Source organism: Nomascus leucogenys, chromosome 15 (genome assembly GCF_006542625.1).
Source record: "Nomascus leucogenys isolate Asia chromosome 15, Asia_NLE_v1, whole genome shotgun sequence".
NCBI lineage: Eukaryota > Metazoa > Chordata > Mammalia > Primates > Hylobatidae > Nomascus > Nomascus leucogenys.
The window spans coordinates 104,422,857-104,439,704 of NC_044395.1; the positions used below are offsets into that span (position 1 = coordinate 104,422,857).

Genomic DNA, 16,848 nt, shown 5'->3' on the forward strand with positions numbered 1-16,848 from the left:
GCTGCCGGGATAGAGGAGAAACGCCGTAGCGGGGCGGGGCCTCAGCTCCAGCGGGGCCCGGCGGAGGGGCTGGTCGAGGTAGGGCCATAGTGGGCGGGGCCTGGCCGGCGGGAGAGCACCGCCTTCCCAAAGGGCTCGGGGGCGGGGCTGGCGGAGGGGCGCCGAGGGGGCGTGTCCTCTGGGGGGCGGGGCCTGCCGAGTCCGCGGCGTTCCCCGGCTGCAGCCGGGAGAGGGCCGAGGAGTGACCGAGCCCAGGGCTACGCAGTTCGACGCCGACTGAGGCACGAGCGGGTGACGCTGGGCCTGCAGCGCGGAGCAGAAAGCAGAACCAGCAGGTGAGCAAGGGGGCAGCGGGCCGGGGGAGCCTGCCGGACAACCAGAGGCAAAGTTAGTTTTGGCCCCCGCTTCTGCGGTCCGGCTCGGACAGCTTTCCTCGGGACTAGTGACAGGTCGGGGCAGCTGGTGGGTGAAAAGGAGCTTTAGCCCCCAGTCCTGAACCCCGCAGTTCTCACACTCGGCCGTGCACCAGCTGCGTGATCCTGGGTCCGTCCCTCTACCCGGCTCTGGACCTCCCGGATTCCAGCAGGAGGAAGTGAACCAGGTGAATTCCATGCTCCCGTTGCCCTTTCTCACTTAAAACGCCGGAAGGTGAGAGCTGGCAGGTGAGAGCAGGCTGCAGGTCGCCACAGGTGTTCCCATCGCGTTGCCCTCTGCAGTTTTTCTCCCTGCAAAATGGGACTGAGAGAAGCGAATTGCTTTAAAGACTGCACTGGTTCCTCGGTTGGGGCTCTAACCCACGAACCCAGGGGAAGAGGCGGCCAAAGCAGGGAGGTTCCGTTTCCCGCCTCACCTGCTTCCCACCAATTCTAACATTTCAACTGAGCCGGACCCCCTAAGACTTCAAGTTGGAAACTCAGTGGGGCTTTTCCAGGTGAGCTGGCCTGAGCAGGAGGCTGGAAACTGGGGAACAGTTCTTACACTGGTGAGTGGGGGAGAGAAGGGAAAACCCCACCAATCCTTGGGCCCACGGTCAAGCCCAGGGCCCCAGGGGCCCTTGCAGCGTACCCAGGGTTAATTTCTTGGCTGACGGGTTCTGTTCCTGGAGGTGGTGGGTGCTCTGTGCTGGGCCCCAGTAGCGGGGCAGCGTAGTTCTGTGGTCAAGGGCTTGGGCTGTGGGATCAAACTGATTTGGATTCCATTCCCCCTCCAAACTTCAGTTTCCTCACCTGTAAAATGGGGATAATGACAATATCCAATGGCAGGAGCAAGCACTAAATAGAATGGTGTGTATACATTACTTAGCAAGGCGCCAGGAAACCAGTGAGACCTCCCTCTGTGACAGCTGCTTTAATGCGGCTGGGCAGGTGATGGGCTTGCTTCCTGTGGGGAATGAGCCGTTTTTTTTGGAGAGATGGGGTTGGCTACAGCCCCTCCTGACCTTGTGAGAGCCAGAAATTGCCACCTGCCACCAACATCACTCTATTTGAGGGATGAGGACTGTGTCATCTTGAACAAAGAGTGGCTGAGTTTTCTGTAATGTTGCTTGAGGTTGGCGAGTGTTGAGTTAAATAAGTCTAAAACTGTTTACTGAGCACCTACTATATGCTAGAGAGAGCTAGAGGGTACAGAGGTGAACTAGCCAGGCCTGAGTTGCTGACAATGAGGGCTCCCCCATCCCTACCATGTCCCTGGAGAGAGGATCAGTTACACCCAGGGCTTATGACCAGATGAGATTTCATGGGTCTGTGCTGCCCTGGTGGCTGGAATCCAGCTATACCATTGCACACTTGGCTTGGGATGGAGGCGAGGGGCAATGTGGGCACCTGATAGCTAAGCAGGGTTGGGCACCGAAGGACACTGAAGGTGCTGCATTATGTTGGCTCCCTGCATCTTCTGGGAGATAAGCTGTACAGTATGGAACAAACTGGAAAGTGCTGTGGGACAGAGACGGATTGGCGGCTGCGCTGTGTGCAGGAGACTGTGTGTGTATGTAGGGCAGGGGGAGGTGTTCAGAAGAGTGAGACACTTGAGAAGCCAGGGCAGGGGGTGAGGGTAAGGAGGTTTCCTGGAGGGGGTGAGACTTGAATAGGACTTTCTGCCTGGGCTCCTGGTCCTGGTTTGGCTTGGATCAACATGGGACCACAGTCTCTTCAAGCACTGAAGTGGCATAAATTGGAGTTTGGTATGGTGGGGAGGGAGAGGGTCTGGTAGGTGGTGCCTGAGGTGGGAAGGAGGAGACGTTCATTTCAATAGAGCCTACCTAGTGAGCCTTAATGGAAAGCCCTCCCCACCACCACCACCATCCCTTCCTGCTCGATGAATGACAAGCGACCACATAAGGCCTGCACCCTCAGGTTGCTTACCATCTGGGAAGGGGCTTACACAAGAATATCAGGGACTCTGATGCAAGATAAATGAAAAAAGGATTAGAAGGGTCTTCAGGGCCTTACCGACTGGGAAGATTTCGGCAGCCAGAATGAAGATGGTGTCTTGAGGAGAGGAAAATACCTAGGTAGAGGCAGGGAGGTCAACCTGTCCTGAGAATTCTCGAGAAAACTCTAGGTTGCTCATTCTGGCTGAAGTTTGGGACCGTGTGGGGATACACAGCGGGAATAGTAGGTGGGATCAGCTTACGGAGGGCCTTGAATGACAGGATAAGAACTTTGGATCTGATTTGCAGAAAGTGGGAGCCACTGAAGGTTTCTGAGGAGAGGAGTGACACAACAGAGCAGCCCTTTAGGAAAGTCAGTCTGTACCAGATGTGCTGGGGTGGAGGATCCAGTGGTCAAGGGATAATGAACCAATGGCTGCAGTGACTTAGAAGAAGGGGTCTGGGTGGCTTTGGGGATGTCTGCAACTGGGAGTGAAGGAAGAGACACCAGCCACAGGGATAGAAAAGGCACCATTGGAGGGGTGGGAGGGGCCTGTTCCAGCACATTTGCACTTCTTTCTCCTCCCCATCCTGTCTGGTACATAGCAGGGGCTCAGAAAGGTGGCTGGATTGGGTGAGTGGTGGGGTCGCTGGGAGGGTGATGAATGCTACAGAGGGGTTTGCCCATGAAGGGGAGGCATCTGGGCCGAAAGGTGGGAGCCTGTGCCAATCAGCAGTAAGTTTGGGAGTCGGGGGCGGGGTGGTTAGAAGAAGTGCCTGCTGATCCCTCCCTCCCATCCCAGCCCAGGGAGGGTAGGGGTGAGAGGTCAGCCGTGTGCTATCTCTGGCAGTGGGTGAGCAGTCAGGGCACAAGTTTCCCACAGTAGGGGGACTGGGGCAGGATTTTCGCTTCCCTGGGCTCCTCTGAAGTTTCTGCTATGTGGGAGCGGCCCCCTCTGTCTTGAGGCCTCATGCTTTAGAGTCACAGCCTGGAAGCTCCCACTGGCCATCCCCTTCCACCCTGGGGACCGAAACCTGTTCCCCTAAGGACCAGACAGTCCTCCCTCAACCCATGGCTGAGCAGCCCCAAGTCCTGAGTGTTGCTTCGGATTTGGAGCATCTGGGACCAGCTGGCACCCCTGATTCTGGCTTGGCCTTGGCCTTCTGCTCCAAACCGTTATACCCACTTCCTCCACCCCACGGGAAGCTCACAGGGGGCGGTTATGACTTAATCAAGAACATCAAACGGCCAGGAGCTGGCTCTTTGAGAGGTGGGAAGGGAGGGAAGAGCCTGGACTGTTTGGCCTGGGCCCCTCCGTGGGACAGGACCCGTTTAATCTCAGCAGGAACTGCCCTACCCACCCGCTTCCCCTCCACTAAGCCGGGGTCTGAGGAGCTGGGAGGGGAAGCCCAGAGGTAAACATGGAGCGAGTGGTGTGGGATGTGTTGCTCCCCTCGCCCCTGATGCTGCCCTGAGAAGAGACAGACAACCACAGACCCGGGGCCTCTGCAACAGGCCCAGCTGGTGTCTCTCGGAGGCTGGCTTGTTCCTGACTCACCCCCGGGCTTCCCCTTCCACTGTGGTTTTCCTGTCAGCAGCTGATTCACTGTGCTGACATGAACAGGCAGCTGATGGAGGAAAGAGACCTGTGTTCTGGTCCTTGGAGTTGGCTGCTGCTCTGCTGTTTGTATGTTGTGTGACCTTAGATAAGTTCCTTCTCTCTGGGATTCCTTCCCTGACTTGCTGATGCCCCATTCTTTCCTTGGCTCTCGGGGAATTCTGGGACCTGGGATCTATCCTTTGCAAAGTGGGGCATGTCTGTGAACACCCACCCATACTCAGGCGTGCGCGCACACACACACACACACACACACAACCCCAACACAGAGGAGCTGGGCAGCTCCCCTCAGAGAGCACTTGATCCTATCTCCCTATTCTTACCTTGTTTCCCCCACCTGAAGCACCTTTAGCTACCTTCTGCCTGTTAACAGATTAGGGAGATGATGGTACAGCATGGTGGTAAAGCACTGGACTTTAGAACTGAGATCTCGGCCCTGCCAATTTCTAGCTACGTGACTCTTTCTGAGCCTCAGTTTTTGAACCTGCAAATGGGGATAATAATGATCATGACTTCATAGGGCATGAGGAGAAGACAAAAAAGCGCACATGAAACGCTTAGTATTGTTATACCTGGCATGTAGTAAATGCTCAGTAAAGGAGGGCCACTGTTGTTTGCTGCATCTTGTTGGTCTTTCAAGGCTGGTGCCAGGCTCCTTCTCAGGCCCCCAGGGACACTCCCAGAACACCTTCCTTCTGCACAGGGCCTCTGTGCCTCTCCGATATGTGTGTGCCCCAAGACGCCAGTCATGTCTGGCTATGTGGGGCTCTCTGGCTCTTCCTGGGTGTGGCTGGGTCTCCTCACTGTGACATTCAGCTTCCTGAGGGGCAGTAGATCTGAACATCGCTGGCTGCCTTTCCCAAGCCCCTCGCTGCCCTTCACCTTCTCCTCTGTGCTTGTCTACACTGTGTACCCTCCTCTTTGATCCCGCTGCTTTGTGGTGTATGACGTGTTTCCACGAGCTCTCCTGGGCAGGCACTGCCCTGTCCTGTCTGTATCTCTGATTCCTGGCATACAGCAGGCACTTGGGGATCGATGACTGAGTGAATAGGTTAGTGGTTCTCTTGGGTGAGGCGGGGGTATCAGCAGGAGCCAGCTTGGTGCCAGATACCAGATGACTCCTTGGCAAAGGCGGAGCCAGGGAGCAGGACCTGGATGCCGCTGCCCGGTGCTTCAGGCCTGTGGGCCCCACTTCTGCAAACTGGATCCAGGGAGATGGGAATGCGCTGTCTGTCCTGGGATTGCTTTCAGCAGAGCTTCTGCTTCTCTTCCGATGGCCTGACCTTTACCCTCCTGAGAGGGGAACAGTATGACTTCCTTCAGCCCTAACCCAGTGAGGGGCCACTCTGGCCTTTAGTGAACTCTGACTCAGCCAGAAAGAGCATCTTGGAGTCAACAGTTGTTTGTGGAAGGTGCTGCTATCGTGTGGGGACCCAAGCTGGGGCCTGGAGAAATGGGACGGTGGCCTCCAGGAAGCCCATCCTGTACATCATCCATTCAGACCCCCAAGTGGGCAGCTCTGGGAAGCCCCACTCTCCCCTCTGACCTCCTACCCTGCAGCAGCAGCTTTTGCCTCTTCTCTGCCGCCCCCCGCCCCCCCCTCCGAGCCCACTTGACTCCCTGCTGTGTGGAAGGGTGATCTGGCGTGGGAGTTGTTCAGAGTTCTGGGCCTTGGCTCTCAGGGTCAATGTGGAGAAGTGAACAATGCCCTGAGGGGCTGGGCATTAGGAAGCCTGGGTTCAAATCCTGGCTCTGCCATGGAGCTACAGTGTGACCTTGGCCAGAGAGGTGACTTCTAGGCTTGTTTTCTTCCTCTTAGGCAGCAGGTGTTCCAGAAGCCTTCCTGAGTCCCTGCTGGGCTTGGGCCTGGGGGAAGTGGGGAAGAAAGCCTAGGCAAGATCACAGACTCTGGAATCAAATTGCCTAAGGATAATTCCTGCCTCTGCTACTTACCAGCTGGGCGTGACTTTGTGTCTTACCCCTCTGTGCATCAGTTTCAGCATCTATAAAATGGAGACAATAATAGTACTCATCTCATAGGGTTGTTTGAGAATGATATATGAGCTAATGCATATGAAGCATTTAAGACAGTGCCTGGCACATGGTTAGTGCTATATATGTTCCTGCTGTTTTTGGTAGTGTTTATTTTATTTTATTTTATTTTTTTTGAGACAGAGTCTCACTGTATTGCTGAGGCTGGAGTGCAGTGGTGCAATCTTGGCTCACTGCAACCTCCACCTCCCGGGTTCAAGTGATTCTCGTGTCTCAGCCTCCTGAGTAGCTGGAATTACAGGCATGCACCACACCAGGCTAATTTTTGTATTTTTAGTAGAGATAGGATTTCACCATATTGGTCAGGCTGGTCTCAAACTCCTGGCCTCAAGTGATCCTCCAGCCTTGGCCTCCCAAAGGGATTACAGGCATGATCTACTGTGCTCGGTGTTTTTGGTAGTGCAATTAGTAGGAAGCAGGATGTAAGTCTTTGAAGAGCTTGAATCTGGAAATCAGGGGACCTGGGCTCCATTCCCAGCTCATCTTTTACTTGCTGTGTTACCTTGGGTAAGTTACAGCCCTTCTTGGGCTACAAAACTATATTATCTTGCATTTGCTGCACTTGGCTTTTGTAAGTGAGGCACCTGTGATGCCACCCTGGACGGCTGCAGGGTTTTATTCAGGGGAAGGACTCCTGGGGGCCTGGCTTATTCTCCTGCAGCCTAGGAAGGAAGGAAGGCTGTAGGTGGGCAGGTCCCAGCTGCTGCCCTAAAGCGTTGCAGAGACTGAATGGCAAAGCTGCTCCCCTGCAACTCTACTCAATCAGGCCAAAATGTAGACAACTACATGTAATGTACCCATTACAAAATACAATTGTATAGATTAGATTACAGATCTTTATTATCTTTTTACTTTCCCCTATTTTCCAAATCTACCGTGAGCCCATATTTTTTTATGCTCAAGAAAAAACCCATTCATACAATGAAGCTATAAAAAACATACCACACATATTTGAACAAAAATGTATTATATGAACTTGGGATCATATTGAAGTTCTTTTTGTGAATAAATCATATTTTTTTCGAAGGAGGGATGGGATGTTGGTTTGAAGTGAATATCAATTTGTCAAGCCTCAGAAGACTTGCAGGGAGTGCCTATGGTAGGAGTGTCTATGGCCCGCGGCCGCCCAGGCTGGGAGACAAGAGTTTGATATGAATAGGAGTGTAATCCGCCTTCCCGTGCAGTGGACACACCCCGAGCGTTGGGTGGTGTGTAGAAAGCTTTTGAACGGTAGCCGAGATCAAGTTCCTTAATGACCATTCTGAGCCTCAGTTTCCTCATCTGTGAAATAGGGATGGGCTGCTGTGAGGGTTAAATGAGCTAAACACACATTGAAGATGGAGCTCCAAATGGAAGCCGGCGAAGAAGGTGACTTTACATCCAGGGCCCAGAGGGCTTGCTGACTGGCCTGTCCTGGACCTGGCAGAGTTACCCGTCCCGCCACAGGACGTGCTGGACAGGAGCCAGCCTCCCGCAGGACCAGATAGCAGGAGCGGAGAACAGCCCAGACCAAACTCTCCCTGCGAGCAACTTAGCTCTGCGAGGGGCGGGGCCCCACTGAGTCTAAGAGAACCAATCATAAGCCGCCTGGGGCGTGGCGTGAAGCGGGGAGTTGGTAGGAGAGCGCAGAGCAAGGCCTGAGATGTTTCCCTGCAGAGGTCCCTCCACTGGGAAACAAATGGAGAGGGGAGTATGTGTTCCCACGTGTAAACATAAACCGTTTTGAATGATACTTGGTATGAAGTAAGCACTCAATAAATGTTTGTTGTTGCTGATAATAACAATTGGTAAATTATACTATCACAGTTGGAAAACCGCCTCCCACTCACTGTCTTAAAAGGTGGAATATAAGAATGCTTTTGCAGTGGGACCTATGAGACATCATCGTATATAGAGGAAATAGAAACGTGGCAGGGGAGGTTTGATTTATCTGAGGTCATGGAGCAAGTGGGTGTCTAGGCCTTGAATCACCTTTGGACATGTAGATAGCCCATCTCCCTGACCCCTGGCCTTTCTGAACACACAGCAGTGGAGTAACTGAGGCAGGGAGGATGTGTCCTCTAATCTGAACTAGTCACTTGCTTTCCATCCGAAAGCCCCTCTTATCTGCTTTCTCTGCCCCACACCCCCTCCTGGCAGGGTTGAGCAAGTCTACTTGTTTGCCAGGAGATGGTATAGCATGGCAGTATGGTTCTCAAAATGTGTGCGTATCAGGAATCCCTAACCATCCCTGCAAGTTGCAGTCAGGGAACCACTGGGGCTGTGCCTACAGCTTGGGGTTCTTCTAGCTTCTCAGGCATTGATGTCAGCCAGACCTAGCTATGGGCACAGTGTCTGCTCACCTCTGGGCAAGTTTCTTGGCTTCTCAGAGCCTTGGTTTTTATGAGGATTAAATGAGATAATGCTGGTAAAATGCTTCGTGGTAGGCCCAGGGAAGAGTGCACCCTCAATGAAGCCAGAGGATAAGGGTGGTGATGATGAGCAAAGGCTGCTCCTGTCATTACTTTGGGGGAAATGATAGGGAGTCTTCCTGTCTGAAGGCTGAGGTCCCCGATCTGGAGTGAAGGAGCTTTCCAGGGTTGCTTGAAGCTCTGCTGGGGGGTCAGCAGAAGACTTAGATTCTCTGTAGTCTTGGTCCCCAGACTATCTGAGCCCAGCCTTGACCTGGGTGCTCTTGGCATAGAGTTGAGGGCAAAGTTGAGGGCTTACGTCTAGAGTCACAGGATCTTGGTGTTGTGAGAAGCTCTGTGGTCCATCCAGTCAACCTACCTGCCCAGTCTGCTCCCATGGACCACATCCAGCCTTTGCTCACACACCTCAAGGTTTGGAAAGCTCATGATTTTTTATTTCTGGAAAGAGCTGACTCTTAGAAAATAGGGGATAGAATCTGAGCAAACCCACCCACCCTTGGCTTCCCCGTGTTGATCCTGTTCTTGCTTGTTGGAATTACACACAACGTGGAGACTGCCTGGTGGGACCAAATCTTGCAGCAGAAGACCCCAGGCCAGCGCTTCTGACATAGGAAGGAGATTTTTCTTTTAAAAACTTTATCTAAACCAAATGGCTACCCCAAAAAACCCCCCAAACTTTCTGATTATTGAAGAAAGAGGGGTTTTTTTTGGTGGAAAAATTCAGGCGGTAAAGAACAGACCTGCAGGAGGAAATAACTGTTCAGAGATAACTGCTGTGAACAGTTTGGTGTTTTGGCCTTAAAGACACACACATACAAGATTGGAATTGTACCACACAAACCACTTCCTGCACTGCCACTTTTGACCGAATGCTGTATAGGGAGGGTTTTCCCATGTGATTGAGCATTCTTCTCCAGCAAGTTTCCCAGCTCTGTAGTATTGCACCATAGGAATCTTCTGTGACCTGGTTAAGCATTCCCCAGCCATTGTACATTTAGGCCCTTTGAATTTTTCATTAGTATCCACACTGCTATAATGATCGCCTTGTCCCTATGTATATTTTGTACTCAACTCTAATGAGCTCCATGGAATGAATTTCTAGAAGTGGCTTTCCAGCTCAGATGGTTTTTAAACTCAAGGTCAGAGGACCAGAATCTCCCACCATAACCAGTCTCCCAATTTCGCTTCAGCCCTACTGGTGGGGGAGCGTTCTGTCTGTCCCTGGTGCTAGTTGGCCCACCCACAGGAGGAGGAGGAGCCGGCTTTTAGAGTATGTGTATCTGTGAAAGAGAAGGAGATGGAGAAAGGCAGATAGATATAGGGGAGTGTTTTCTCTTCAATTACAGTCTGACTTTTGACCCTCTCCTCTCTGGGAGCCTGTGGCGTCATTAACTAATCATGGGCTCTCTTTACTATTTAATGACCTCTCCCCGCAGTGACTCCTTCCTCCCCAACAGTCTTCTGGAAAGGAGGAGGTGGGAAGATGAGTCAGTGGGGGAAAGTTTCTCCAGAGTGGGTGGTGGGTGTTATGGTGGTTCTCAAACTCTGACATGCATCAGTCCCTTGGACGGCTTATGAAAGCACAGATTGCTTGGCCCCACCCCCAGGTTTCTGACTCTGTGGGTCTGGGGTACTGCCTGAGAATGTGCATTGCTAACACGTTCCCAGGGGACGCTGCAGCTGCTGGCCCTGGACCACACTTTGGGTACCAGTAAAGTAGTGGGATGGAGCAGGGTGGGGTTCTGTGGTGAGTTTCAGCTCCTGGTGTTGCTGACAGTAGGAGCCTTGTCCTGTTTAATAAAGGCTCATCTTGTGAGGCCTGAACTCACCTTCCCCTCCTGCCCCCACCTCACCACCCCTTCTCCCATGTGTCCTTTGTATATGTTGGGAACTTTCTTTACAGGAGGACAAGAGGATTATCAGCATCCCTGTTTTACAAAACGGAAAATTGAGTCTCCGACAGGTGACCTGCAGTGTCTAAGGATGCTGAAAGTAGGAGTGCTAGTACTGGAACCCTGGCGCTGTCACGTTCCCCACCTCGACTTCTCCAGTGCAGGTCTGGTGCGGAAGCAGAGGTGCCTTCCCTGACCACTGCGCCGGCCCCAAGTGAGGGGCCTGGGGAGGCAGGTTCCTCCACACCATCTCTGCGCTAGGATCTTGCTCCACTTCTTATCCCCCGACTAACTATTCAGTAATGTGATCTTCTTCCAAGGTCTAGTGTTCTCCAGCAGTTTATGTTCCCAGTTATTGTTCTGGGCAGGCTTTCCAGGAAGCCAGGAACTTTCTCCTGTCAAGTCTGGGCTTCATCTGGCAGGCACAACAGAAGGAAAAGAGGAAAGCCTCAGTTGTTGAGCATCTAATGTGTACCAGGCCCTGTCCTGGGCACTTTGCAGCCATGATGTCAGGTCAGCCACCCCAGGTAGGGGTTAACATCAGTTCCCATTGTACAGATGAGGAAACTGAGGGTCCAGGAAGTAAAACAACTTACCCAAGGTCACAGAACTGAAAGGGGCAGAGCTGGGCTTTTGATTTCAAACTCAAGGCTGGGGGCTGGTCTGGGATGGCAGCAGGTCCTGTTCTGGAGGGAGCCGGGATGTGGAGTAAGCAGCCTCTGCCCCACCCGCCATCCACGCAGAGACGGTCAGCCCAAGGGTCAAAGCTCTCTTGGGATTCAGAGTCTTGCAGTGGGAGGGCACTGGCTGGTCACCGGGAGACCCCTTTCAAATCCTGCTCTGCTGCTGCCTGGCTGTGTGGCCTGGGGGCAAGTCACTGCCCTGTTTGGGACATCTGAGTCCTCCTTTCTCATAATGATCCCTTATGCTTTATAGATCTTGGCAGTAGACATTTTCTCATGTACTTGTTCCCGGTCCCTCAAGCCTTCCAGCACCCTGTGAAATAGGGCGGGCATTATTACTAAGCCCATTTTCACAGAGGATGAGGATGACAGGGCAGTGAGTTGCCCAGGATCCCGTGGGCGGTTGAGGGATGGTACAAGAGCTAAGACTGGAACCTGGGTTGTCTTTGCTGCCCATCTTGAGTCCAGCTCCTAAGACGGGAGAACTCTTTCTCTCTATTCTCAGCCTTAGGATGAAGGATCCCAGGGCTCTTAGCTGGGCTGGTGGGTCCTGGGTGCAAGGAAGGGCTGGCCTGGGATCTTCGCTGTTGGCCAAGAACCCATGGGGAGGCAAGATAGGGTAGTCCAGGCTGTCTCTGTTTCTGACTCCTGCCCAGGCCTTGCACGTGAGGTCCTTGGTGCTGCGGGGAAGGAGGGGTTCAGCCCAGGTTTTCCTCCCAGCTCAGCTGCTTGCTTCTCCTGGGAACTGTGCGTGTCCTCTAAAATGTATCATGCAAAATTTTCCAGACTCTCACACATGGGTGCCTGGGCCCTGCAGTTTCACCTGAATGCCATCACTTCCTCGTAAGTCTTCCTCATTCTTCTACACCTGGCTCCAGCCACCTTCTTCCCTCGGGGAAGCCTTGCTCCTCTGGCCAAGCCAACTCAACTCTCTCGGGTTCTGTGCAGTGGGTGAACTGGCTGACCGGGTTGGTTAACTCCCCAGTGAGGCATGAGAGCAGGGCCTGTGGCTGGTGTGGGTCCAAGCCCCTGCAGGGTCTGGCAGGGCATGCAGCTGAGTCTGTGCATGCTAGGGAAAGGTTAGCCTCAGACCTATAACTCTCAGGCTTGTGACTTTCAGCAAGTCACTTATCTTCTCTGAACCCTGGTTTCCTTTGTCTTAAAGTAAGAAAGCTACCTTCCTCGTTGATAGCTTCTGATACTTGTAGGAAATAAAGTGCAAAACATCTAGCACTGGTGCCTGGGGGTTCATGGCACTCAGGAAATGCCAGTCCCTCATCTTCCCTGCAGTGGGCTTAGGCTGTGTTCTGCCTCCACCCACCCCAACCCGCTTGAGTAGGGTGCTGGGTTGGGCCTTGGCCTAAGGCCTGAACTATAGGTAGCTCTAGGTAGGGGGTGTCCTTGGCAGATAATGGGCCAAGGATTGGGCACAGGGACAGAATCAGGCTGATTTAATCAGACTCTGCCAGTTCCAACTTGTGACCCTCCCTGGGCACGTTTCTAACCCCCCGAGCCTCAATTTCCAGATCTGTAGAAAGAGATACTCTGTCTCCTGTGTTCTCAGGATCACACATGATCGGCAAACAGGAGACCAGGGGATGGGGCCCAGGCGACCTGAGGGTGGCCTCCCAGGAGGCTTGGGTCAGGCCAGTGGCTGCTTATTTACATATCAATTTTCCTACTGGGGAACAAATAATCCCCTTTTCCTCTGGACACCCGGAGGCTTTCCAGGCCCGTATGCTCTTAGTGCAGTGCCTGGTTTGCTGGGTCACCCAGGGAAGGAGGCAGCCTCTCTCTGAGCTCAGAGCACTGCAGTGCCCTTTCTCATCATAAAGACCTGGCCAGCAGTCTGCTCAGGAATCACATTGGTGGGGGAAAGGGTTTTTTCCCAGGGCACAGCACCGCTGCTCCTAGAATCTGGGGGAGGCCGACGCTGAGAAAAATGTGCTGGGGAAGGGTCACTGTTAATGGGAGGTAGGGAGGGGGCAGGGTGGGTGAGGCTAGAGGGTGGGCCCATTCCTTCGGAAGCCACAGGGGAGGCAGGACTCTTCGCTACAAAACAGGGGGAGACAGAACATGCAGGGCAACCTCTGGGGTGACCCCAGAGCAGGAGCTGGGGAGCTGGCCTGGCTCCAGGGGTGGGTGTAGGATCCTCCTGGGTCAGCAGGGCCTGCACTTCCGGGCCAGCCTCACCGCAGGCTCCCCTAGACTTCCTGGTGAGACCTGACGGGGCCTCAGGGTCTGCAGGTTGGTGCTCCAGGGGACCAGAGGCTCCCTTCACCCTGTAGTCTATCTGTGTCTTAGTCTCTCTCTCCCTGCCTCTCTCACTCTCCACTCTGTACCTTGCTTTGCCCAAGCCCCTCAGCAATCTCAGAGGAGAGGCCCAGGGAGCCCTGGGGAGGGAGCCCTGACAGGCCTGTGCTGGTTTCCTTTTGTTACCAGTGTTCCTGCTGCCAAGTGTCTGGGCTGGTTAAATGGCCGCTTCCCTGCCTGGGAACCAGGGGCCCTCTGTGGGAAGCACAGCCCCTTTATTCCCGGCTTGGCAGGCCCAGATCTCCGCAGTAGACCGTGGAAGTGGGTCTCTCAGGGCCACCCCTTGCAGGAGCTGGGCTGCCGTCATGGAGAGGGCCCAGTACACTGGAGACTGGGGCCTGTGGGCTGGGTGAGGTTGCCTCGGACACTCTGGGTATTCCAAGGCTCTCAGGATGTTAAAGGGAGAGACTTGGATGATCGCAGAAACAGGGAGCGACAAGGAAGAGGGGATGGCTCCAAGGAGCCACAGACAGAGATAGGGACCCTCACAGAAGGGAAGAGACAGGTGAGGGAGAAGAACTTCAGAGAGGGCTGAGGCCCCACAGAGCCCTGCCCTGCCCTCTCCTTCTCACCTGGGCTGAGCTGCCTCCAGCTAGCTCTCAGCCAAGAAGACTGCCCACCGCCAAGTTCTTGTAGTTAGAGACCTGCCCCTCCCCTCCACACCGGCCCATCTCTCTGTGTTTTCACCCAAGGATCTATGGAGACAGTCCCTGTACCTATGTGCATCACTTTGCCTTCACTCTGTCTCACTTACTCCTCTCTCTGCCCATCAAATACTCCTAAAGGCCTGCAGAGTACTGAGAACTATAGCCTTGGAAGGCAGGAAGGATTAGCCCGTTGGTCAGATGAAGGAACTGAGGCTCGGAAAAGTTAAATGACAGTTAGGAAAGGGTAGACAGGCCAGGCGCGGTGGCTCACGCCATAATCCCAGCACTTTGGGAGGCTGAGATGGGTGGATCACTTGAGATCAGGCTGGTCTATGTAGTGAAACCCCATGTCTACTGAAAATACAAAAATTAGCCAGACATGGTGGTGCGCGCCTGTAATCCCGGCTACATGGGAGGCTGAGGCAGGAGAGTCTCTTGAACCCGGGAGGCAGAGGTTGCAGTGAGCTGAGATCATGCCACTGCACTCCAGCCTGGGCGACAGAGTGAGACTGTCTCAATAAAAAGAAAAGAAAGGGTAAACAGAACCAGGGTTTGAATCTATGTCTGTCTGATGTCTATCGTAAATTCTCATGATGAGATAATTAGGGCTGCCATATGGTGTTGCCTGAAAGTCTGTGCTGGAGAATGTTTTGGAAAGGCTGCCTCGAGGAGGTGGCATTTCAGCAGCCCTGTCTCTACCTTCCTGAGCTCAGTGCTTGGGGAGGGTATGATGTGACAAAAGGTTTGCCCGTTGCCATGTGGGGTCCCTGATTAGAGTCCCCCTCCCTCCCTCTAATCACCCTACTCAGGGCCCACACCCTTTTTTTAGCTACCTACTCCAGCTGGCTAGGCTCTGGGATCAGCGTGCAAGCTGGTCACTGGTGCCTAGTGTCGCCCCAGAGTGTCTTCAATTGGTTGGGTTTGGAAGCTGGGCCCTAAAACCCAATTAATCTAGGCTGGGCCTTGGTGGGGTAATTTTCATTACCTGTCATTTACAACTTTGTTTCTGCAGGCAGCATGGTGTAGACAGTAAAGCTCAGGGGCTCTGGGGGGGTCAGATGTTGGGGTTCAACTCTCTGCCCAAGCAGCAAGGTGACCTTGGGCAAGGCCCTTGACCACCCTGAGTCTCAGTTTCTGCAGTTGTACAATGGGGTGATGAGCAGTGGCTTATCTCATAGGATCATTGCAGGGATAAACTGAGCCACGTGAAGGACTTGGCACAATGTCTAGCTAGTAACCATGCAAACGTGTTTGCGTTTGTCATTGTTAAACACTTGAGTCTGTGTTCTAGAGAGCCCCTTTTGTCCTTCAGAGGGAGATGGAGTCAGCAGGCTGCTTTGTATAATTGCTCGAGTTCATGTCGGAGCCTCTCCAGGCTGGGTGCTCCCTGAGGGCAGGGATGGGTTGGAGTCATCTGTTTCCTGTTTCACTCCAGCTCCAGGCCAATCTGGAGTGGGGATTCGGTGAACTGCAGTGGATGGTGACTCAGGACAGAAACTGAGCACGGAAGGGCCACTTGGGAGGCCCCTGGGAGGGCAGCCCCTCAGGCCCTCTGGATCATGAGCTGTGTATTCTAAGAGGAGAGTGTGTGGTTCCCTATGAGGTCCCCTCTGAGGGCTAGGCCTGGTTCCATGTGCTGCTGTTCCATCTTGGCCCTCTGTGTCCACTTTCTTCATGGCTGGCTGGTGGAGGAAGAGAATTCTGAAATGCTGTGTGTTTGCTAAACCTGCAGGTGCCTGGCCCCACCCCTGGATGCTCTGATTTCACAGTCCTGGGAGCAAGGCTTTGCCCCTTTAACACCTGGCTGCAGTGACCACCCTCTCTGCCTTGAGATTGCCTTGGTGGTGGGAAGTAATGTCACAAAATCAGTAGGATATTGAACTCCAAAGTCAGAGAGTCTCGAGGGCAGAGCTCAGCTGCACCACTGTCCCCTGTGTGACCAGGGCCACTGCTGCCACCCTCCTGAATCCCAGTGATCCTTCCTGGGGTCTGGGCGCTAAATGAGATAAGATCAGTGAAGCAACACTCCCATCGTGGATGCTTTCAGGAATGTTCCTTTTGCTCCTAGATCTTTCCTCTGCCCAACCTCATTTCAAGTTCTTGGGTGGTGGTGACCTCCCTGGGGCAGTCTGCAGGAACCCTGTGTCCATCCCATGCCTAAAGGGACAATCTTTATGCAACTTCCTTGCTCTGGGACCTAACAGGACCTCTTCCCAGAATCATCTGCCTGTGTCATGCTTACAACCTTGGGTTTGGCACGCTGATTCTGGTTTCCTCTTGGAGAGTCCTAGACAGCCTGTTTTACTGATGAGAACACTGAGGCTCAATGCAGGTAGGCAGCTCGCCAGAGGTCATGTGAGAAATGAGATTTGGAATTTAGGTCTCTCTCAGGGCCCATACTATCATCTGCTTCATTATTCTGCCTCCAGTTGTGGCACTGGGAGGGGGCCTCAAAAGATGGCTGACCCCTGAGAGCCCACCTGGGAAACCTGTTGTCAGGGCCTCTGGAATCTGGGGCTTCTTGCAACCTCTCTTTAGCTCCTAAATATCCCTCTAGGTTAGAGCTTTCTGATCAGTGAGCTGTTGAGATGGTTATCTCTGGAGCCCTTGAGAACAGAGCCCTAGGCTAGTAACCTCAAGCCAGATGTATCTATCTGTCCATCCCAGTGTGCTGAACAAATAGGTATACTTCTCAACGTGCATCATGATGCCAAACAGGCTGGGAAACACTGACTGCCCTACCCAATTCCCTCCCTATCCCCCAACATACACACTGAACTTGCACATTCCCCAGAAGGGGTGGGGGTAGGGGTTCGTTTTCTTCTCTGGACATCAATCTTCATCTGAGAAGTGTGGGCTG

General features: G+C 53.4%; 1 protein-coding gene across 1 annotated transcript in view; it reads left to right on the forward strand.

Moving 5' to 3' along the window:
- Window positions 1-201: 201 nt before the first annotated feature.
- Window positions 202-16,848, forward strand: part of CD82 (CD82 molecule) — a 54,298-nt gene continuing 37,651 nt past the window's right edge. Inside the window, exon 1 of the mRNA XM_012505931.2 lies at window positions 202-335. The gene's annotated coding sequence lies outside the window, so the exon portion shown is untranslated. The remainder of the gene's footprint in view (window positions 336-16,848) is intronic.